Source organism: Engraulis encrasicolus, chromosome 7 (assembly GCF_034702125.1).
Source record: "Engraulis encrasicolus isolate BLACKSEA-1 chromosome 7, IST_EnEncr_1.0, whole genome shotgun sequence".
Lineage (NCBI taxonomy): Eukaryota > Metazoa > Chordata > Actinopteri > Clupeiformes > Engraulidae > Engraulis > Engraulis encrasicolus.
The window spans coordinates 36,281,700-36,305,624 of NC_085863.1; positions in this window are offsets into that span (position 1 = coordinate 36,281,700).

Here is a 23,925-nt window from a genome sequence, read left to right on the forward strand (position 1 = left end):
AAAAGGGACATCTAGCCTACACGTGCTATGATGGTGTGTAATACCCATCCCCTTAGACCTACATTCAAAATTCTTTCAAAATTAACCTGCTAAGTTAACTATTTAAAAAAGGTTGAGAAGCACACTGACCACAATTTAATACACAGGCTGTAATAATTCTGACATAAACACATCAATGACGTAAGAAGTACAAAGTAAGAAGGAAAATAATTTCCCTTAAAATGGGGTAGACAGTGTGGGTTATGTTGACATATGAGGGCTATCAGTTCAACATCCCTTGACCTGGGTGACCTAATGTCTCGTCAAAACATAGCCTACAGACCAGACCCACTATGTTGCAATGTGATGGCGAAATGTGTGTGTGTGTGTGTGTGTGTGTGTGTGCGCGTGCGTGCGTGCGTGTGTGTGTGTGTGTGTGTGTGTGTGTGTGTGTGTGTGTGTGTGTGTGTGTGTGTGTGTGTGTGTGTAAAATGGAAACACTTTTTAAAGGTTACTTATCATTATCATTCATTGTGTGCTTGTGTCATGCTCCCTCTTCAATTTCTACAGTGCATGTGGCTGTCTGTGAGATTTAAAAAAAAACAAAAAAAAAAAAACAGCACCACAGGCTATAATGTAATTATAACAAATATGGAAATTGTGTTAAGGACCAACATACGGCTGTTTAAAGGGACACCGACACTGTGTGCGATTTTTAGTTGTTTATTTCCAGAATTCATGCTGCCCATTCACTAATGTTACCTTTTTCATGAATACTTACCACCAGCATCAAATTCTAAGTTTTCATTATGACTGGAAAAATTGCACTTTTCATACATGGTCCGCCTTTTTGAATTTCCAAAAATAGCCATTTTTAGCTGCAAAAATAACTGTACTTGGACCATACTAGAAAATATTTGTTTAATACTTAGTAAACTTTCATGTAAAGATCAAATTTGGCAATAGGCAGCCCAATTTCAATAAGCAGCATAGTTGCAGTAGCCTACCTTTTTTGACCATTTCCTGCACAGTGTCCCTTTAACAATGACACTCAAGAGACCTTTAGAAAAATCAGATAAGCCATCAGTGGTCCTAAAGAGTACTTTCACCAGGAAGTGTTGAGGGAGGAGTTAACTTTTCCAGAGATCTTTGTTTACACAGTAGCTCACATGGCAACTTTGTGTTTGGATTTTCTTTTCTGGTGACATTCTGCCATCTGCTGGTGAAATGCACTACTGCATCATGATATAAAGGAATAGCATCCCTTTTTAATAAGACATTATAGTTTTTCCAACTGATAATAAAAAGCATACCTTGAGTAAACTGCAGTCACACAATTTTCAACACTTATACTCAAGTGCCACAACCTTTTAAACTATATTCACACATTCTTTGGTTTTCTTTGAAGTCAACCCTGATTTTGCAACTCAGTAGCCCTATAACTATAGGGCCACACACAGCTCTCTACCTAACACACAAACATATGGAAATAATAGTCCATTGATCTCCCTTGAAAGGGAATAAAAAGTGTGAAATAATAATATTCTTATATATACTTTTGATATATTGTTACAGTATCTGATCGGTTCACCTTTGAGCCTTTGCAAGTTCTTCCGACTTCAGGCTACTCTGTGGGAGAACCTCTAAACATTGTCAGGGGAACCTTCAGTGATCTGCAGGAACCTTTAGGAGAACAAGACAGGTAGATATTACTTCTTGGAGGATCTCAGAGGTTTCCTTGATGGTTCCTCAGAGAACTTGTGCAAGCTACCAGTAGGCTACTCCACAATGGCAGACTGAAGAACCTATGACAATAAAGTTGAATGTTGGATGAGGGGCGTAGAGTTCGAAAACATTCACTTGGTGAAAAAAAAGCAAAATGCGAGCGAGTGTCCAGACATTCAATTGTATTTTCATAGTCGTCTGACCCTTTTGTCCTGCACGGCTGCACCTGCGTCTTGGATGTGCACTGCCTTTCTAAACTGAAGAACTTACACAGGTCATTTATTTTTTTAAAACATCTCATTTAGATTTAACTAAAGTAAAATGACACTTATTTATGTATTAAAAAAACTCCACCATTATTAATTATTTTCCGGTAAGTGGATAATACTAGCTTGAGTATCCCATTATCTGAGATGAGATGTTGTAGTGTGCCTTCAGTCCATGAGAGTGCGACAGAGGCCAAGTCTAGAGAGAAGTGGCATTGGCTCAGATAGACTACACTTCAAGTTATACATCTGCTATGAGGTATGTGGCCTATTACCAACACAAAGGGGCTTGGTATGTTTCATTTCTGCAGAACTACTGTATATAATATGCTGGTGATCAATCATGAATGATCATTTATTTCGATTATTCATTTGTACATGTACATACTGTATAGGGTATGCTGTTACATGTAGCCAGTTTATGACAAAATATTAAATAAACCATAATAGAAGTCAAGTCTCCAGTGCAGTTTACAGAATGTCTACATTCATGAGATTCAACTCACTGCATCAGCTGCTATTGCTTCAAGGTGTCAAAGACATTCCATTATGCCCAGACAGAAGGGGAAAAACATCAGCCACTATCTCAAGGCCCAGTACGGTCTTCATCACACCTATACAAGACCCTGGACATAGGCTGCCACAAAATCAACTGTAACACACACACACACACACACACACACACACACACACACACACACACACACACACACACACACACACACACACACACACACACACACACACACACACACCAATGGGGGTAGGCTATCAGAAGGCAAGTGAAAGGAATCTGTGTGAGCGTGCTCAGCCATCACACACGGGAACATATTGCTTACAACGGCCACAATGGGCCCTGGGTGACTTCAGTTACGTGTTGCTGAAGATTGGCTGTCTGCTACCATGGGCTACTGATAGCATTCGGCCAGGCCTGAGACAAAGTCTCCTGAAAGGGCCTCCCTCATCATTGCATACAATGTAAGGAGGACTAATTTCTGGGCCTCCTCTTTCCCTGGACCCTGGACAACTGGCCCGTTTGTCGGCTTCCCTGCTCCAAGCAGAGAGCCCTGGCTGGGCCCTGGACTGTTTTTTTTTGGTCACGTCTCACGTATACAGAGAGGCGAGGGAGAAAGTGAAGCGGCGGTGGCGTCTACAGTTTCGCTTCATCCTGTGAGCGTTGACTGATGTCCCTGAATGGCACTTTTGACGCAAAGGCTCCAGTTTAATTAAAAGGTTTGCTCATGATCAGACCCCCTTGACCATCTCTGCCAGGCTCCTCAGACACAGACACTGACAGGCTAAGTAGAAGCAGAAGCCGAGCTAAATACTGAATGTGAATGCACTGTAGTTCACCTGCTGGTGGTGACAGGGATGAGGAGGAGAGGGATATAATAAGGTGCGTCTCTATGTGCTATGTGTTAAATGGCTATGCACAATTACACTGTTACGGTGGTGCCATGTGCATGCATGTGCATGAATTAGGTGTGTGCGTGTGTGTAGGTATACTGTATGTTTGTGTGTGTGCGTGTGTGTGTGTGCGCGCGTGTGTGTGTGCGTATGAGCGTGTGAGCGTGCGTGCGTGTGCAAGTGTCTGTGTGTGCGTGTGTGTGTGTGTATGTGCGTGTGTGTGCAGGTGTGTGTGTGTTTGTCATATTTTACTTTATCATGTGTACTTTATGTACAGTACTGTATGTGTATAAGTGTGTGTGTCTATGTGGCCTTTTCCAGAGTCCGGTGAAAGGGGGAAAAAGTGGAATACTCTGAGCATTGTGCCAGCTCCGCTTGAGCCCAAGTGCCCTTTGAGTAGCGACTAGTGTGAGATTTCACACGATGGAAACGCAGAAGAGGCCTCTCCGGTGTCAAGGAACGAAGAAAGAAAGAAAGAAAGAGCAGATGGAGGGAAGGAGAGAAGGAGAAGGATAGAATAAAGGCACCAAGTCAAAGAAAGAAAGCGAGAGAGAGAGAGAGCTGTTTACTGAACCTTCTTCTGTCTTCTCTCTCTCTCTCTCTCATGCTCTCTCACGCTCTCCCTCTCTGTCCTTCATCACTCTCACTCTTTCAGCACCTTGAGTGGCAGGGTGTCAGGCTACCTGGCGGCTGGCAGGTTGGTCTGCTGTTGGGTAATGAGAGAGGTGCAGGGGCCTGGGCACCTGGTTAGTCACCTTGCTGACTGTAATGACACGCTAGCCACTCCACACTGCACATACTCAGCTCTGCTCTGTTCAGCTGGGCTGTGGCTTGCCTCCTCATCTCTGGGTGCTGCTGGAGTCACTTTACCTAGCTGCGGCCCCATTAGGAGTGAATTACTCACTTAGGGGGCGAAGAGATGGTGACTTAATCATTACATTGGCTGTGTGTGTCTGTGTGTGTGTGTGTGTGTGTGTGTGTGTGTGTGTGTGTGTGTGTGTGTGTGTGTGTGTGTGTGTGTGTGTGTGTGTGTGTGTGTGTGTGTGTGCAGGTGTGTGTGTGCAGGTGTTTTAAGGGGGTCAACTGCCAATGCGCCCAAATGTGATTGCACTGATCTGTGTGTGTGCTGTGCGTGTGTGTGTGTGTGTGTGTGTGTGTGTGTGTGTGTGTGTGTGTGTGTGTGTGTGTGTGTGTGTGTGTGTGTGTGTGTGCGTGTGTGTGTGTGTGTGCGTTTGCGTGCGTGTGTGCGTGCGTGCGTGCACGTGTGTGTGTGCAATGGTGAGCGTGCATTATTTTGTGCATGCACGCATGCGTGTGTATCATTAAGGGGGCAGGTAAGTAACGAAACAGATACTTTTGTGACAGCTGTTTCCTGCACCACTCGCCACAAGGACAAGGACCCCATTCATAACCTGGCCTCGCTTCACCACGCCGCCTTGCCCCCGACCATGAATAAGTAATCGCCCCATCACGAGGACGCCAGGTCCGGGCCAGGAGGCGAGGTGCTTTGGACCGGACCATTTCAAGTGACTGCCGTCAGTCGTGGGGCACGGTAGGTAAGCTTATCCCCCTCCGGCCTCAGCCCTCACGCCCCCATCCCCCCACCTCCCCAATCCCTCCCTCTGGGCCGTCACGGGCAACCGGAGCTGGGCCAGCATAACAAGCCTCAGTCCTCAATCCTTGGTCCGGCCAGTGTAACCCTACCTGCACCCTGCGCCCTGTTCATTTGGCACATCAGACGGAGCTTTATCCCAATGGGTGACAGAACGAGGGGTGTGATGGGTTGGGGTGGGGGTGGGTAGGCGGTTAGTGAGGAGAAGTGAGGTGTGGTGGTGGGGTGGGATGGGGTGAGGTGAAGTGGTATCTGTTTGGGGGTTTCCATCCAGCAAACTACTTCCCCTCTACTTGACTACTTTTCATTGATTTTTTGGATAATGTGAGGGTTTTACACAAATATGCTGTATTTCTTCACAATTTGGTTAACTTTTTAAAACATTTTTTTGCATCAGTCCATCTCATTCTGATAATAATGATAATATATCGGTTGAATATAGCGCTTTTCTTGGTACTCAAAGCCGCTTTTGTTTGGCTTTTTCTAGCTAATATTTAAATGGCTTTTTGATTGAGCTTACTTGAAGAAAATTGAAATGAAAATGAATTTTTAAATGAATGATTAAATCTTTTTCTTCAGATTTCTGTAGGCCTGCGCGCCTACCACTTTTGAAGGATAAGCTGCCCATGTTGTTGTACTGAATCAGAGACCATCCATCTTCCTGTGAGAAGTCCACAAAGGCAGGCAGCTCATCTGATGCTGGCAACTTCGGTGCAAAACATGACCCCTGGTCCTGGCATGTGTTTTGGGGGGTAGCTGCCTGGGGAGCTATAGCTCCACTGTTCTCTGTTACCCTGCAGGGCGGAGCGCCAGAGGGGAGGGAAGACAAGGCAGGAGAGAGAGAGAGAGAGAGAGAGAGAGAGAGAGAGAGAGAGAGAGAGAGAGAGAGAGAGAGAGAGAGAGAGAGAGAGAGAGATGGGCTGAGAAAGGGGTTTGTTGTCAAGAGGGAGGGTGTGGGATGGCAACCTTTCCTTACAAGCGGGGTTTTCTGTTGCTTTTGTGTTGGTAATGAGGGGTTTGATACTGTCATGGATCATTAAAGGAGATGGATTGCCTCTCTCTTTCTCTATCTCTCTCTCTCTCTCTCTTTCTCTATCTTTGATAACTGTTATTTATTGTCAAATAACGCTTCCTGCTTCATTGTGGGACAGCGTTTCAGTTGACCCCCTTCTGAAGGTTATCTGATCCCCCTATTGCAAAAGGTCTCTGATAAAACATACTGACAGGTTTCACAACAACAAAAAACATTGTTGTTCATGATTAGCTACTATCTTGTATATTATCTAAGCATCATTACACTACAGTCCTCTTTAAATACTTTACAATGTGTGCCTATATATGTATATGTTGGGCTATATATTATGTATAAATTGGTGTATACAAGTGTTTGGTGACAAACTATTTGCACCTTGCAGTTACACAGTTTAGCCACTAGATGCACACAGAGTCCACACGATACCAAGTCACCTGTGACGTATTTGTTACCAGAATATAGCAATTAAAAGTGTTGTTTTTTTATTTAAAAAAAAAAATGATTTCATAACCATTATATTTTTGTCAGTGCTTAACCTCTATGTTTAAGCAGAGTATCAGCATTTGTGTTGTCGTCAAACAATAAGCAAAAGTGAAAGGTAACAAATAGGCTCCTGAATTTTAAAAGGCAAAGCTACAATAGCCTCTTTACTCTCACTGAGGTCACCTTTCAGACTCTACTGACTTCCAGGATCGCTTTGATAAATACTTTATTCTGCTATGCTCCCCATGAATAATAGATCTTCTTTCCAGTCTCTCTCTCTCTCTCTCTCTCTCTCTCTCTCTCTCTCTCTCTCTCTCTCTCTCTCTCTCTCTCTCTCTCTCTCTCTCTCTCTCTCTCTCTCTCTCGCTCTCTCTGTGCTAATTTACCTTGTGTGGTCAGGTAGTTCTCAGATGTCTTCACTGAATGTCTGTCATCTTGTTTGTCAGATAAACATAAAGCATTCCTCTCAGGCTTCACAGTTTAAATTGGCAATGACTTGCAGAAGTGGATTTCTCAATGGAGCCTTTTTATTCATTAACATAAAACACTGAGACTTTAAAAAAATAATTAAAAAAACAGCCCTCTCCTGTCACATTTTGTTGACAGTAAGCACTTTTTAGCAATAACCAAGGCCAAGGACAGCATTGGCTGGGCCTAGCACAAAACAATCTGAAAGACACCGCACTCAGTACATTAAATGTAATAGGGATGCAATTCTGCCACCTCTCCCTCACCCTGGGCCCAGGACAACTGACCCCTTTGTCCCCCCAATGATCAAATTAATAATTGCCCCGTGGTCTGTTTTACATGGTCAGATTGTGAAGTACAATGCGTTGACACTGTCAGTGATACAATTCTACAGCAGGGGTTCCCAACCCTTTCCAACTAGGGGCCCACATGAAATTTTCATAAATGTTCGGGGCCCACCTCTAACCCAGTAAACAATACAACTCAAATAAACAGCCCCGGCCCACAGTTTGAAAATCACTCCAATCAAAGGCCTACATGAAAGCCATTTTGGGAGTGTGTGTGTTGTCAATGTAGCATTGGACTCAGACCTGTTTGCGCCTCCTGACCACCCCATGACGCCAAAGGTCTCTCCACTCGACCGGGCACTCAAACATCCCACAGAGAGAGAGAGAGAGAGAGCGAGAGAAAGAGAGAAAGAGAGAGAGAGAGAGAGAGAGAGAGAGAGACTAGGGAAGGGAAGACGAGAGAGGGAGGGGGATTTCTGCTGACGGCGGAGGGAAGAACTCGTACTTGACCCCTTCGCCACATTTCCGAGCCAGTGGAGATGCTTTTAGATTGCAAAGCCACGCTCAGTCGAGGGGAAAATCCACGGCAGGGCCTTCTGCATGCAGGAGGAAGGAGGGATCGGATGAGAGAGAGAGAGAGAGAGAGAGAGAGAGAGAGAGAGAGAGAGAGAGAGAGAGAGAGAGAGAGAGAGAGAGAGAGAGAGAGAGAGAAGGAGGAGAAAAGAGGGCGGCTGTTAGATCAATGTTGCTCCCCAGAGAGATGCTGGCTCCCCTGCACCCCAAACATAGCAGCCTCCACAGTGATTTTATTACAGGGCAGGGAGGAGACGCATGGAAGGAACACGGAGACAGACACACAGAAAGACAGACAGACATACAGCCAGGGGGAGGAGAGAGCGAGAAGGAGACCCAGAGAGGCTCATGCCAAAAGGGAGAAGATCTAAAGCATGGGTGCCTGTGTCAAGCATCTCCGGTTCCTGTTATGAGCATTATGAAAATGTTGCCATGGTCTTTTTGGAAACCTCAATGTGCATGTAATGGCCACTTCAATATGATGTAGTTCTACAGGCTTTTTTCTTCTTTTTCTTCAGGATTATAACATGTATAGCCATTTGTCAAGGCTTAAAAGATGGCTCCAGAGCCTACAACCTCACAAATATATCATAGTTATTATCACAAATAGATCTGTGTGCACTCACAAATTGTGTTTTTTCCCCTTTTTCCTATTTCTTTCCCTGTTTCTAACCTTCAGTTCCTCCTCCTAGTATGTCATCTCCACCTGAATGATTGACACCGTCCCAGCATTCATCTCATCTCTGGGCAGGGCAGGTATGGCAAGCAGACAGGGACAGACAGTCCCCAGGGGGAGGACACTCCTGTTCCTGTGCCTTTCCACTCCACTGAAACTGGGGCAGCTGAATCAGATTGTATCACGGTTAAAATGTGACAGCTCTTTCAGACAGGCACCATCAAAATGTCCAACACCGGCAAGATGGATGGGAAAGTAGGCTACATACACAGAGAGAGTAGCTATCATGTTGGTGAAGGCAAATGACTGTAATTGTCCTCATAGCTAAATTTAAGTCAAATTAGAAGTTCACAAACACATGCAAGAACATTTTGCGCAAGTAGGCCAATCAGAAAAAAATACATTGTCACAGCACCAAAGCAACTTAAGTGCACAGCTTTTTTACATAAAAGATGCTCCCATCCGGTTTTTCACACATCATGAAAGCACTCTTGGTTCTAGGTCGTAATAGGAAAAAGTGCTTGAGATGAACAACATGCATGTACAGCATTACTTTCCCTAGCTGCGGAAGCAAACAAATGAACACATTGGCAGCAGACGAATCTCTCAATTCAATTCAATTCAATGTGGGTCTAACACAGCTAAACGACTAATTACCTGATTCCCCTACACACTTTAATATACTCTTTCTACTATACCTAATGCATCAACTAATGCATCAACACTGATCAAAAGGCATTTGCTCACACAGTCTTAAATAATGTAGGCATGATCTTGACAAAACAAACACAAAAGCATATGAGTTTACATTAAAAATGCATATACAGTCAGCATCATTTAAAATACAAAAGGGGAGAGTGGGGTAAGTGCAAAGGGATAAGTTGTGCCACCCCCTGTATCTAAGTAACCAAAGGAAAAATTGGTCATGTGACCACATATTTTTGAAGAGTCATTCATTTAATTCATCGAGAAAAACATAGAGCCTTGTTGCTTGAGAGATCAGCACATTTTAGTGAAGAAAACTGCTGTTTTCATGATTACGGTTTTTATATATCTGTTTCTGAACAGACACTAAATCTACACTATGACAGACACTATGTCACACAGTAAACCATGCCACACATTCTGGCCATTCATCATGGGTTAGCGGTTAGGGCGTCAGTCTTGTAGCCCAAAGGTTGCTGGTTCTACTCCTGACCCGCCAGGTTGGTGGATGGAGTAACCAATGCCCTCCTCCATGACTGTGGTACCCTGAGCATGGTTGTCCCGCTGCACTGCTCCCTTTCAGGCACCACTGGGGCCTGCCCCCTTGCACAGGTGAGGCATACCGTAAATGCAATTTTCGTTGTGTGCAGTGTGCAGTGAACACTTGTGTGCTTTGGAGTACTGTGTCACAATGGCAATGGGAGTTGGAGTTTCCCAGTTGGGCTTTCTTTCACTACACATGTTAATAATTTTGTAAGCTATATTATGAGTCTATACAACTGGCATGATGTTAGCTCAGAAATGAAGTGTAACAAAAGGGTGCAGTAGGCAAATGTGTGCCATATGGCATGGGGTAAGTTGTGCCACTGGTTTTGCCAATTTTTAATGGCATTGATCCCAGTGCGCCATGGCCATCCCACAAATTCTACCGTACACTATGAGGGCTACATTTCATGTGTTGGCCAGAGCTAAGAGACAGGCCAAACCCAGAAGATCCGTCGACCAGGTCTGCTGCTGACCTGACAGGACCATCACATGAGGAGCCAACTCATGCCACAAGTCTTGAAGCTGATCCAGACACAGGAGAGCCACCCACTTCACTTCTCCCGGTCCAAGCCCTGAGTATTCATTAAGCAACATAACCATATATTCGGCCCATTTGGGTTATGTGTCTCCAGTAGTCATGCATCCCTTTCCAAAAACAGCAGTAAGAAAGGCCAGTTCAAAAAGAAAGCGAAAATCAACAGTCATTACTGGCACACCAGAGAGGGAATAGAAAGGAAAATAACATAAAATGGCCGAACAGGAATACAAAAAGAGATCTAAAGAGTTCATGCAGCTTGTTAAAAGCTGCCCTTTGTTGTGAAAAAAGACCTTAAAATATGTGAGTAATTTTGTATTCATTTTGTCTGAGTGTGAAAAAATATTACGGTATCTGACGTCAAAATATAGTTTTACACCACTAATCATTGCACAATTTACCCCAAAGCATTCTGGTCAATTGCACAACTTACTGTTCCAAAGTACCGTTTTTTTCAGAGAGCTATATTTCTTAAATACTTTATCTCACATCAAGCGTCAATGTTTCCAGAGATGCACAACATCTTGAAATATGTGTTCATATATTAGATGGTATAGCCAGCATGGCTTCTCACCCTAAGTAAAAACTGGTACTATTTAACCCACTCTCCCCAAAACAGAATAAATATTCAACCTGAAACACTTTACAGATTCCTATTGTAGTGTGCTTAATTCCACATTGAAAAAGATAGATGTTGTCAGTGTCTCCAAAGAGGTCACGTTGGTGGTTGACCTTTGACATTGTTTTCAATTCAGGCTCTGTCTGACTATGTTTACCATCCTTGGTCATAGCATCAGTAACAAACCCAGCAGCCTAGCTAAGCAGCACAGACCATCTAACCCATACGGGTCAACTGCTAATAGATAATCACCAGGGGTCACTACTACACACTACACACTCTCTCTCTCTCTCTCTCTCTCTCTCTCTCTCTCTCTCTCTCTCTCTCTCTCTCTCTCTCTCTCTCTCTCTCTCTCTCTCTCCTCCAGTCACCGTTGCCCAATTATGCCTCCTCAGAGCCTCTCCACCTGTAAGAGCACATTTCACCCTGTAGCGTTCTGGGCCCCTGGGGGCTGCCCTCGACACTAGGGTGGGGGGTGGGCATGGGGTCACAGTTGACCCCATTACTCAACATGTCTGGCTGACAAGACAGAGACAGAAACACTAATGGTGGTCATACATTGTAGGTCAGTGGTGGTGAGGTGGTGTGTGTGTGTGTGTGAGAGAGAGAGAGAGTCTGAGAGAGAGAGAGAGAGAGAGAGAGAGAGAGAGAGAGAGAGAGAGAGAGAGAGAGAGAGAGAGAGAGAGAGAGAGAGTAGGAGGCAGAGATGTGGAGCCAAGACAAAAAACACTAATTTCTAATAGGGACTGTAATCGCCAATGTTCTGCATTTCGTTAACATCTAATTTGTGTGTTCATGGATTTACATGCCACAGTAAATTGTTTGAAATAATCTAAAATTGTATGGGACAGCCCAACAGTACGGTCTTCACTACATACACAGGTGGGCCGAGGTGGCTGCAGAAACCATTGTCTGACCTTCGCAGATGTCCGGATGCAGCCTGTCAAAATCTCAGTGACAGTCGACCACAGACAGCCAGAAGCAGCCATACATGACGGCCCCCTTCAACATTCTTCAGGCCAGCAAAATTCCTTGGAGCTGAAGTGATGTTTATAATCAAAGGGAGAAAAGAGGGAATATATAGATATATAAATAAAATACCAAAGAAAGAGGATGGACAGGAAACAACAAGAACAAAAAAGAACATCCATTCACTGACATTTTGACTAATCTGTTTTAGCTTGTGGCCGTCGCGGAGTTTGGGGGAATTCTTGCCTGAGGTGAAGATTGGCTTTTGCACATATGTAACCTGTCAACACGAATCCAGACGACAACTCTGATTTCATCTCCGTGACATGATACCGTGGGCTAGTGGCCTTTTCCTCCTCTTGCCCATTTGGGACCTGGTTGCTGGACACTTCCACCAAGGGGCGGTCTGCGACCAAAAAAACTGTCTGGGCATCTTTGGTGCAGTATGTCCCTTCAGCCACTTTCGTACTATAACTTGATTGGCTCAATTCACTGCCTATATTAAAGATGGCCCGATGGGCCACCACCTCTAAATTGTGGGCCAGTTCTTAAAGAAATAGAAATGCATTGGATCCTGGGGACTGGCGGCCCACTGGGAAAATGCCCTATATGTCAGATTATGAGTCCAGCCCTGCGTTCACCCCCCTGGTGTCACACACAGATGCACAGGTCTCCATCAGGGAATGAGTGGCCTTTAATAGACCACCGGTTTGACAGTGGTGAGGTGGCGTTTCCGCTTCCCTGCACAGGTTGAAGGCATCTGGGTACTGGCGCCTGTGTGATGTGGGAACACGTCCAGATGGATTTGTTCCCTCCAGGGCCGCTGACAGTTTTGACCGGGCCTGGGACAAAGTCATCTGAAAGCCCCCCCCCCCCCCCCCCCCCCCCCCCCCCCCCCCCCCAATACATACAATGTAACAGAGGGCCTAATTCTGGGCCTCCTCTCTCTCTGGGCCCCGAGCAAATGACCTGTTTGTTCCCCACTGTCTGCTTCCCTTGTCCTCCCCAATGACCAAGGTGACTTTTCAGTAGGGCTGGATTGGAGGGCTGACATGGATCTAGTGGTCTGTGAGTAACGCATGTTATGTAGCATATGACACTTGTCATCTTCCCTCAACGTGTCTCCCTGTCAAAATGTCACCAGCAGCATGTCCTGTCCTAATTCAGGGGTGACCTCAGAGGAAATGGTGACAGTTTCTCCTCTGACTCCTTTGAAATCTACAATCTACTCCACTGTTAACAATATGCTGCTGTTGCAATGCCCAGAGACTGTTAACCAACTCCTTTACACAAAATATTACTAAAGGGTCAATATGTCACATCATAGTTGCTATTATCAATCATTGTAATGAGGGATGTCATTGATAATACCTTACAGAACAACAGAATATAGTATAGGCCTACCCAATAAACAGTAATGCTATAATTTGATTGATGGAGATTGCTGGCATGTTAACGTCATAATTGACTTTTTTTAATTTATTTTTTTATTTTTTAGGGGCTTTTATGCCTTTATTTGACAGGACAGTCGAAGATGGTGACAGGAAGCAAATGGGACAGAGAGACCCAGTGGGGAGACCCCGGGGACCCCGTGGGTGGGCATGCAAGCCCAAATGTGGGGGGCTTAGCGCGCTGCGCCAGAGCACCCTTCATAAGTGACTAATACGATAATTCTTCATAATGCCAGGTGAATTAAACCAGTGTATTTGGTGTCAGCCGTTTTAACAAATCAAGTTCAAAACCTATGGTCTAAGGTGTAAGGTTTTGGACGTAGCCTCTTACTGCAGCAGGGGTCACCGACGACCCTAATCACTTGCTAAAAATGCTTAACTACATCATAACAACATTGCTATGACATTACAGAGAGCCATAGTGCTGCGCTAAGGGGTTAAGGTGATTTGGCAGTAGAACTGGCAAACGGTGAGCTAAAGATAGCCAGCATGCTAACAAATCCTTCTAAGTGTAAAAGAGGAATTGTCAACAAATCATCAAAAACATTACACAGTGTAAGCAACCTAACACATTATGTACAGTACATCTATGCATTTGGCATTGTCATTTAGCATAATATATTCTAAGACTGATTACACCTTATGTCCTTCAGAGTGTGTTGACGGGCACATCTCATCTCACCTCCCATCTCATCAGAATGACTCATGATGTGTCCCTCTTGTCTTGGTGTCCTTCTCTAGAGTGGTCTGATCTGACATTTCTTGAGGTGAATCTGAGTGACAAGCTGCGTTTCAGATTTTTTGGCGATGATTGGGAGCTAGGGACTGAGGCTGGAAATGACACACAGGTAAAGGTCAACAACTATGCAATGGTTGTTAGCATAGAGCTAACATGACAGACCAGACGCCTGGGTCATTCCTCTCCTGTGAGATTAAAAGACGTGTACGCCTATATCAAGTTTGTTTTTGTTTCGGCCTTCAAAAACATCCCTGCTGCAGACTGACAATATAAGGCCGGGATGTGCTTGCTGTGAGCCTTGCGACCAAGAGCACAAACTTGCTTCAGAACTATCAGAACACAACGCACAATACTGGTGGTATCCTGTAGGGGTCAAATTGCCAAAGTGCTCTCAGTACTATTTCCCATCACTGTTTGACCCATGGAAGTTTGGGAGATTTCCCCTCGCGGTTCTGTCAGTATTGCACCGTACTTCCATGCGTACACTTGCATACATTGTGCCTGGTGCTCTACTGTGTGCAAATTTGACATATAAGAGATAATAAAAAAAATATTCATTCTATTTGAAAATAAATTGAATTTAACACAATAAGTAAATATAATAAATGTAATAATAATCAAAGTGAATAATAACACATAAATAAGACATAATACAATAACTTGTTTTATTCAATTCATTACAAATACATTTAAATGATAAATACCAGAAGTAGAATGACATTTTATACAAAGCCCATTCTGCTTTAATGAACCACGCATACCTCCAGCATTATCCATCTATTCCGGCCTGATTACATGCCACATTCGAGGGCAAATAGCTACGAGCTGTTTCTTTTCTCTGTGTATCAGCATCCTCTCAATTAAGCTCCTCAAGCATCCAGGGCAAGCATTCCCATTGAAGCAGCATGCGGCCAGGCCACAACCCCGCTTTGGGAGCAGGAGGAGATGTGATCACACAGCACAGCACAGCACAGCCCTCTCTATCAGGCTAGTTTTTTTCCGTGCTTTCATCTTCAAACCAGCAACACCAGTTCAAAAGCCCCAGGGGTGGCAATAATCACTGTCACAATTGCTGGCAGGCTTGACCTCAGCACAACTGTGTGTAGTAGGGGAGCGCTTGTGTGTGTGTGTGTGTGTGTGTGTGTGAGTGTGCGTGTGCAGCGTGGGTGTGTGTGTGTGGGGGGGGGGGGGTGCATTGGTGGCGGATTTAGGGGGTCGGGCCCGGCTGTCTTCAAACAGCCCAGCACATCGCATCACATGTCTTTGCCCACTTTGACTAATGCTGTCTGCTCCTGTTAGTGAGCGAGCGGAGCGCAACCTCTTGCCCAGATAATGGTTTTGGCCAGCGAGCGCGTGCCCTGCCGTGCCTTGCCACAGAGGAGCTGCCAGGGAGGGCAGTACAGTAAGCTGTTACAGGAAGCCCCTTGGCATCCTCTTGACTCATAGGGCATGAGCCAGGGGGGAGATGGCAGCAAGGCTGGCTGTGGCTGGCTGTGTTGCTACTTAGCTGCGTAAATCTGTGTACGCAGAGTATCTGTTGATTGCTAATGACCTGGGTTTGATTTTGGCAGTGAGAGGGGGATGACACATGCATTAGTTACTGCGCGTCTGTAATTACGATGTTCCACTCTGACCTCAACATAACTCATCTGTAAACCTACTAATTTTACGACTTTGACATTTTCTCTTGTAGGCCAATGAAGACAGAAGTCTTGGCATACTTTAGGGTGTACTTTTGTGCATGGTATGGACACTCAAGTTTGCTGTGGTGATAATTCAGGTTCAGTGGGACAAAAATTACAGTGATGGTGATAGAAAAGTATTATAATGGAGATTATATTGTAAAATTATTTAAATCTTTACCTTTGTCTGCAAAGCACCCAAATAATTAATTATAATTAGCTTTTTCTGTCATAATAAAATGCCATTAACAATTGTGTTGCAGTGTTGTGTTGTAATTCAGCCATTTTGACCCAGTTTCCTGCAGACTGGAGCTGGATATAATTGACCCAGTGAACTTTAGATTAAATGTCTTTGCAAAAAGACCCATGCAAGCAGTCAGAGAGTGGAAATGTGAAAGAGTATGTGTAATAATTTAGGCCTACCATTTTCACCATCAAGCAAGAAAAAGGAGTGCAGATGAATGGGAGGGAGTCACTGTGTCCTCGGTGGGTGGTCCCATAGACTCCATAGGCAGCCAAACAGCAGCAAATGTGTCAAAACATGCTAGCCCAGGGCTACTCTAAAGAATGAGCTGTCTCCTATTTAGGGCCTACACGGCCTCCTCGGGCAAATAATTAGCTGTTGACAGACATCTATATTACAGCGAAGTACAAACATACACAGAAAGGGGGAAAGAGACAAAGAGGCCAGAGAGAAAATTACAGATTGTCCAATTTGCAGTGTTTCATTGTAATTTAACAGTACAATTTAACATTTTAGTTGGTACTTTTCCAACACAAATGTAGTCTGGTGATCTTTTGTCTTTTAGGCAGCTTTGACTTGGTCAAACATAGTCAAGACATTGTGGGCAGGTAATTCTATGAAGGTAAGCAACTATCTCATTAAGAACTAGAAATGCACTCGGAGAGTGCAGACCTCCGCCAAGGAAGCTGTTTGATAGAACATTTGACTACTTACACCCTTTAAAAAAAAAAAAAATTTTTTTTGTTTTTTTATGCCTTTATTTGACAGGACAGTCGAAGATGACAGGAAGCGAATGGGACAGAGAGACAGGGGAGGATCGGGAAATGACCCCGGCCGGACTCGAGTCGGGGTCCCCGTGGGTGGGCATGCAAGCCCAAATGTGGGGGGCTTAGCGCGCTGCGCCACAGCGCCCCCCGTTACACCCTATTTTTTATCTTGAGTCTTCCTGCCTTCTTTTTGTGGAGTTAGAACAACATTCGCCCTCTCCGCAATTTAATTTGTAGTCACTGGGGGCGTCTAGATTTATGGGCCAGCAATGGTGAAGAATATTTTTTTTTAATCCGGGTTCCGGTTCGTGATCCGGATCACCACCAGAATTTAATCACTTGTTCCTTGGGTCATTACCAACAACTAGAGTTTCATCCAAATCTGTTCATAACCTTTTGAGTAATCCTGCTGACAGATAGACAGACAGACAGACAGACAGACAGACAGACAGACAGACAGAGAGACAGACAGACAAACAGACAAACCAATGCGCCTGAAAACATAACCTCATTGGCGGAGGTAAAAATCCATTTAATGTTGCATAGGCAGTTGTCTCGCTTTTATTCATTATAAAGTTTCTAGGTTTTGTGTTTTCAGACATTCCCTCTTTTTGATAGTGTCTACGTGATATTTACCTGCTTCTATCAGCAAAGGGCAAAGAATTAATGCAGTGAACGTGACAACAAAGAGCAAATGCTTCTGTGAAAGAAGCATAGTCACACATTTCCCTTTTGATTATGACTCAAAACAAAGTCAAAGGCTGCTATGACTCACGATTCGTCACTTTCATTATTTGCACACTTTATAATGGTGAAGAACTTCAAAGACCATTCTTACCAAAGACCATATGCACATTGTCGCAAATATAGTAAGTTTTAAAGGTCACTCAGACCACATTTCAATAATACATGTTTCAAAGAGGTATGGTTGCCTGCATGTCTACGTGTGTGCGCCTGCGTGCCTGTGTGTGTGTATGTGTATATGTGTGTGTGTGTACGTGCATGCGTGCGTACGTGTCTGTGTGTGTGTGTGTGTGTGTGTGTGTGTGTGTGTGTGTGTGTGTGTGTGTGTGTGTGTGTGTGTGTGTGTGTGTGTGTGTGCGTGCGTGCGTGCTTGCGTGCTTGCGTGCTTGCGTGCATGCGTGCATGCGTGTGTGTTTATGTGTGTGTTGTGACGGGAGGATTACACCTCGTGAATACCTGAGGGAGGAGATCCAGAGAGCAGATGGGGAGAGCCTGATCTGGAGCCCTTTGAGCTGCTCGCTTGTCTGCCCGCTCGCTGGCTGGCTGACTCACACATCTTCACTCCTCAGATGCCCCGTGACTTATATCGTGCCAGCGCATAATAGCGGGCGAGCGAGGGCACACAATGCCGCACTCCTGACAGAAAAGGAGTAAACGCCTCAAAAACAAACAAGCCGTCCCTCAACTCCCCCCTCCTCCCCCTTCTCCCCTTCCACGCATGTCTCATGAGAAGAGGCAGTTAGATTTTTGCTTCCAAAACGAGACACCCATCAACCAAGCAAGCAAGGCTGTGCATAATGGTTACCCAGCGCTAATGTGCAGTGTTTACTCACTCTTTTTCTTGCTCTCCGTCTATTTCTTTCTTCCTTTTCTTTTCTTTTTTGGGCTTCTGACACTTTTGTTGTGGGCCAGTGGCAGTACAAAGACTTCATGGGAAAGTCGAACGTCTAAACTCTGGATCAATAGTGCTGAAAAGAGCCCACATACACAAAAGACATCCGTACATTATGAAAAGACATTTGACAATGAACGTCTTTTGTCTGAAAACATCAACACCTCGATACTGGGCTGCACTGGAATACTCTGCCCATAAAGGTGTGATGAAAAAGAATGACATGGCATGACAGGCACATTAATGGCATATCATTAAAGGTGCACTTTGTAATATTTCTAGTGGTTTATTTCCAGAATACATGCTGCCCATTCACAAATGTTACATTTTCCACAAATACTTAACATCACCATCAAATTCTAAGTATTCATTTTGACTGGGAAAAAATACAATTTTGGTAACACTTTCTATGAAGCCCATATATAGCGCATTATGAGTGCATTTATAACAAATTATATTTACATATTTATTATTACAACGCATTACAACTACACCCATGATGTTTCATGATGTTTTATGTTCACAGTAACGAATAACCATGAATCCAGCTTATAATACTTTATAAATCCAAGGGTGCTATGAGTGCTCGTGACTGGATATAAACTACAGGCTGCCTGATGGGGCTTACAGTACATTATGATGCATTATAGATTTGCATTATACAGTGCATTATAGATGCATCCATATGAACTTCACTTTACTTAGAGCACACATTGACGACTTGTGATCTCACATGGAACATTATAGCATCTTATGAGCCCTTATGACAGTTTATCATCACGGTCTGTGCATAGAGGGGTATAGGTACTCATAATGTAAGCCCCATCAGGCAGCCTGTAGCTTATAGCCAGTCATGAACATTCATGACACCCTTGGATGTATAAAGTATAATAAGCTAGATTCATGGTTATTCATAACTGTTAATATAAAGCATCATGACGCATTATGTAGTCATAATACATTGTAAGTAATTATAATGCGCATCGTAATTTGTTATAAATACGCTTATGATGCGCTATAGATATGGTCTTTAAGTAAAGTGTTACCAAAATTTTCATACACGAAAAGGGGGATCTTCTCCATGGTCCACCAATTTAAATTTCCAGACACAGACATTTTTAGCTGCAAAGCGCATCATACTTCAGTCATACTAGTAAATATTAGATTATCATTACCTTTAAAGTATATGACTGTTGTGCTTAGGTGAGTCAGCTTTTGTCCTTTTTCAGCTGAATGTCCTAAAAACAAAATACAGACACCCAAAAACCATACACTATGATCTTAGGAGCACTGCAAATTCAATAGTTGCCTCTCACTTCGTTCTGCATTAATGTTTGATAATGCTGCCTCCAGCAGTAGAGTAACCCATATCATATCTTCAAGAAGGGTTTACAGACTATTGCAGATCTGTATTGAATTTAGTCCACTTGGAAAAGGACTAAACATATCCGATTTTCGAATGTGATTAAGTCCTAGCTTTACGCGACAGAATCTTCATGGTATGATTTTTTGTCTGCCAGTACAGCACATTTTGAATAGAATAGTATAGGCATGAACAGAAAAATATAGAGATGCACCGGATCCACGATCCGGTTCCGGATCCGGCAGGATAATAGGGTTTTTGACAGGATCCGGATCCGGTTCCAGGATCCAGGATCCGGTAGCCGAGGCTTTTCAGTCAAAATAGTTTGAGCCAACGTGATAAAAAGGGCCCACATGTGCGAGTAGGCTATGTGTTTCAACCCTTTCGTAGGATCCGGTATCCGGTTCCGGATCCGGCAGGATCTTAAGCAGTGGATCCGGTATCCGGCAGGATCCTAAAAATCAGGATCCGGTGCATCTCTAGAAAAATATTCTTCATTCTTCATTCTAAACCCATATGGACAAAACATTATCAAGCTCACACTGTCGTGGGTGTTTCTGGCCAGTGACACCCTATGCTAGTTTCAATGTGAGAGGTTAGGTTTGGGCATGTGGAGAAGGCCTCTTGTTCACCTCTTCGAGTGTGCACGGCTAAGTGCCTGGGTCCTTTGGGATGGTGTGACCCCCTTGCCCGATAGACCGTTGCCGATAAGGAAATGTGCTGCTGCCTTTGACAATTTGTCACCGACACACACACACACACACACACACACACACACACACACACACACACACACACACACACACACACACACACACACACACACACACACACACACACACACACACACACACACACATTTTGATTGTAGTTTTAGATTATAGATTCACCAAGTCTAGTAATTCAGGGCTGGATCTATAATCCCATTCACCAAGAAACTTAAACTAGTGCTTAAGAGTGGCAGTAGCTATGTTTGCTCTGACCGTGTGGTCCGCAAATGCCCTATCTAATCAATTACCTGTGTGCATACGTTTGTCTGTGTGTGAGTGTGCGCGCGCACGTCTGTGTGTGTGTGTGTGTGTGTGTGTGTGTGTGTGTGTGTGTGTGTGTGTGTGTGTGTGTGTGTGTGTGTGTGTGTGTGTGTGTGTGTGTGTGTTTGTGTGTGTGTGTGTGTGTGTGTGTGTGTGTGTGTGTGTGAGAGAGACAAATTGTCAAAGGCTGCAGCATATTTCCTTATCGTCAACGGTGTGTGTTCACATATTTTGGTGTGTGTGTGTGTGTGTGTGTGTGTGTGTGTGTGTGTGTGTGTGTGTGTGTGTGTGTGTGTGTGTGTGTGTGTGTGTGTGTGTGTGTGTGTGCGCGTGTGTGTGTGTGTGCGTGTGCGTGTGTGTGTGTGTGTGTATGTGTGTGTGTGTAGTGCGTGTGTATGTGTGTGCGTGTGTTTGAAGGCAAAGGCGAGGGTGTCAGCTTCTCACCATCAGCGGTGGGCGAGTGCGGCCGGGACATCCCATCCATCACTCTCAGGAGCTGTCTGTCTGGAGCGCGCCGCCACACTGTTTGTTATGCTTTGGGCCTCTTCACAGTGGCGTCACGGGGCTGAAAGAACACACACACACACACACACACACACACACACACACACACACACACACACACACACACACACACACACACACACACACACACACACACACACACACACACACACTCATATCAACCCAAACACACACACACACACACACACACACATACACACACACACACACACACACACACACACACACACACACACACACACACACACACACACACACACACACACACACACACACTCATACTCATACGAACACATGCACGCACACTCACCCACCCACACACATTCACCCAAAACGCAAACACACACACACACACACACACACACACACACACACACACACACACACACACACACACACACACACACACACACACACACACACACACACACACACACACACACACACACACACACACACACACACACTGGGCCAGTGCTGGAGTGCTGGGCTGGCTGGCTGGGCAGAGTGTCAGAGTCCCACCCAATGGTGTCTGGTGATCGCATCCTGCAGGGATTGGTGGGAGATGGGATCAGCATTCAGACTGTCAAAACATTACAAGGACTCCTGCACTCCAGTAAGTGCTTTGGTCAACGATACCCCTTCCAGTCACACAGTCAGACTCTCACCTATGGACACGTAGAAACATACTTTCTTTTTAAAAGGCTTTTTGCCTTGAGTTTTGACAGGAGAGAGGAGGTGAGACAGGAAATGCGAGGAGAGAGAGACGGGGAAGGATCGTTTAATGACCCGGGTGGGAGTCGAACCCTGGTCGCCGACGTAGTAACCCAGTGCCCTACTGTTAGACCACGGCAGGGCCATAGAGAGATGTTTCTTTTACAGATTTTCGCTCAGGCTGTTTATCCTCCTATATGGCCTTCTATTCTTGGTCTTTTGAAAAGCCTTCTTTGAAATGCTTTGATTCGCCTCATGCTTATCTAACTTTATGTCTCTGCGCATGTTAGAGTGTTTTTGGTCTACGTGCGTCTTGGCTGCAAAAGTGTGTGTGTGTGTGTGTGTGTGTGTGTGTGTGTGTGTGTGTGTGTGTGTGTGTGTGTGTGTGTGTGTGTGTGTGTGTGTGTGTGTGTGTGTGTGTGTGTGTGTGTGTAGTGGGGATCCTACAGGTACTGGCACTCCTGGCGACACCAACTCTGGCGCCTCACCCCTGTTGAAAAAAGATCACGTTATTATAGCAATAGAGTGGTAACAGCACAGAAATAACATGTTCAGACCGTTAACTGGCTATTTTCGCAATGTCGTCGGGCGTGGACTTTCGCGATGGTGCAGCTCCCTTGCAGGTGCCGCCCCGGGCAATTGCCTGGTCGGCCCAACCCCAGGACCGCCCCTGTGTGTGTTTGTGTTTGTGTGTGTGTGTGGTCACCACTGTGTCTATTTATGTGCTCCATTATTGTGTCCTCAGACAAAGGGCCTTGAGCCTTGGCGGCCCGAGCAGAGGTGAAAGCTCTGGTGAAAGAAAGAGAGTACGTGTCACTGCGTGACCCTACCTGTCCAGCTCATAACTCTCATTCCTCTCTCTCTCTCTCTCTCTCTCTCTCTCTCTCTCTCTATCTCTCTCTATCTCTCTCTCTCTGCAGCCTCCTTCTCCATCAGACAGGAAGGCTGACATGGGCTCCTCTCCGAACCCTCTTCAGCCTTACAGGGGAGAGAGGCAGGCAGGGCAGGAGAGCTCTCTCAGGCAGGCAAGCAGGCAGAAGAGGCAGACAGGCAAGCAGACAGGCAGACAGGCAAGCAGGCAAGCAGGCAGGCAGGAGAGAAGTAGGCAGACAGGGAGGAGAAAGGGAGGCAGGCAGGCAGGCAGGAGAGAGAGAGAGGTGGGCAGGCAGACAGGGAGGCAGGCAGACAGGAGAGAGAGAGAGGTGGGCAGGCAGACAGGGAGGCAGGCAAGGCAGACAGGAGAGAGAGAGGCAGGCAGACAGGGACGAGAAAGGGAGGCAGGCATGCAGGCAGGTAGACAGGAGAGAGAGAGACGGGCAATCAGGGAGGAGAAAGGGAGGCAGGAGAGAGAGATACAGTCAGGCAGGCAGGAGAGAGAGAGAGAGAGAGAGAGAGAGAGAGAGAGAGAGGCAAGCAGGAGAGTTCTCTCATGCAGGCAGGATAGCTCTGTCAAGCAGGCAGGCAGTCAGGAGAGAAGCAGGCAGACAAAGAAAACAGAGAGGCAGGCAGGACAGAGAGAGAGAGAGAGAGGCAGGGACGCATGCAGGAGAGGCAGGCAGCAGCAGCCTTCTGATCTGGCTCTGAGTGGTGGTGAGTCAGTCAGAGAGTCAGAGAGAGAGAGTCAGAGAGAGAGAGAGTCAGAGAGAGAGCCAGAGAGAGAGCCAGAATCCGCCTGTGGCGAATTGCCCGGTTGGCTGATAAGCATCAGCGTCTGTCTCTTGCCGCTGTCATTCCCCGGCCGCTCCGCTGTATCTCTATCAGACAGGGCCCATCTGGAGCCACCGCGCATGGCCGCGAGCCTCCTTTCATCCCGCCAGCTGATTGGCCCTTATCTTATCTGGAGTCGCGGGGGCCCTGACAGAATCCCCTCAGTCCGACCCGACCGCCAGT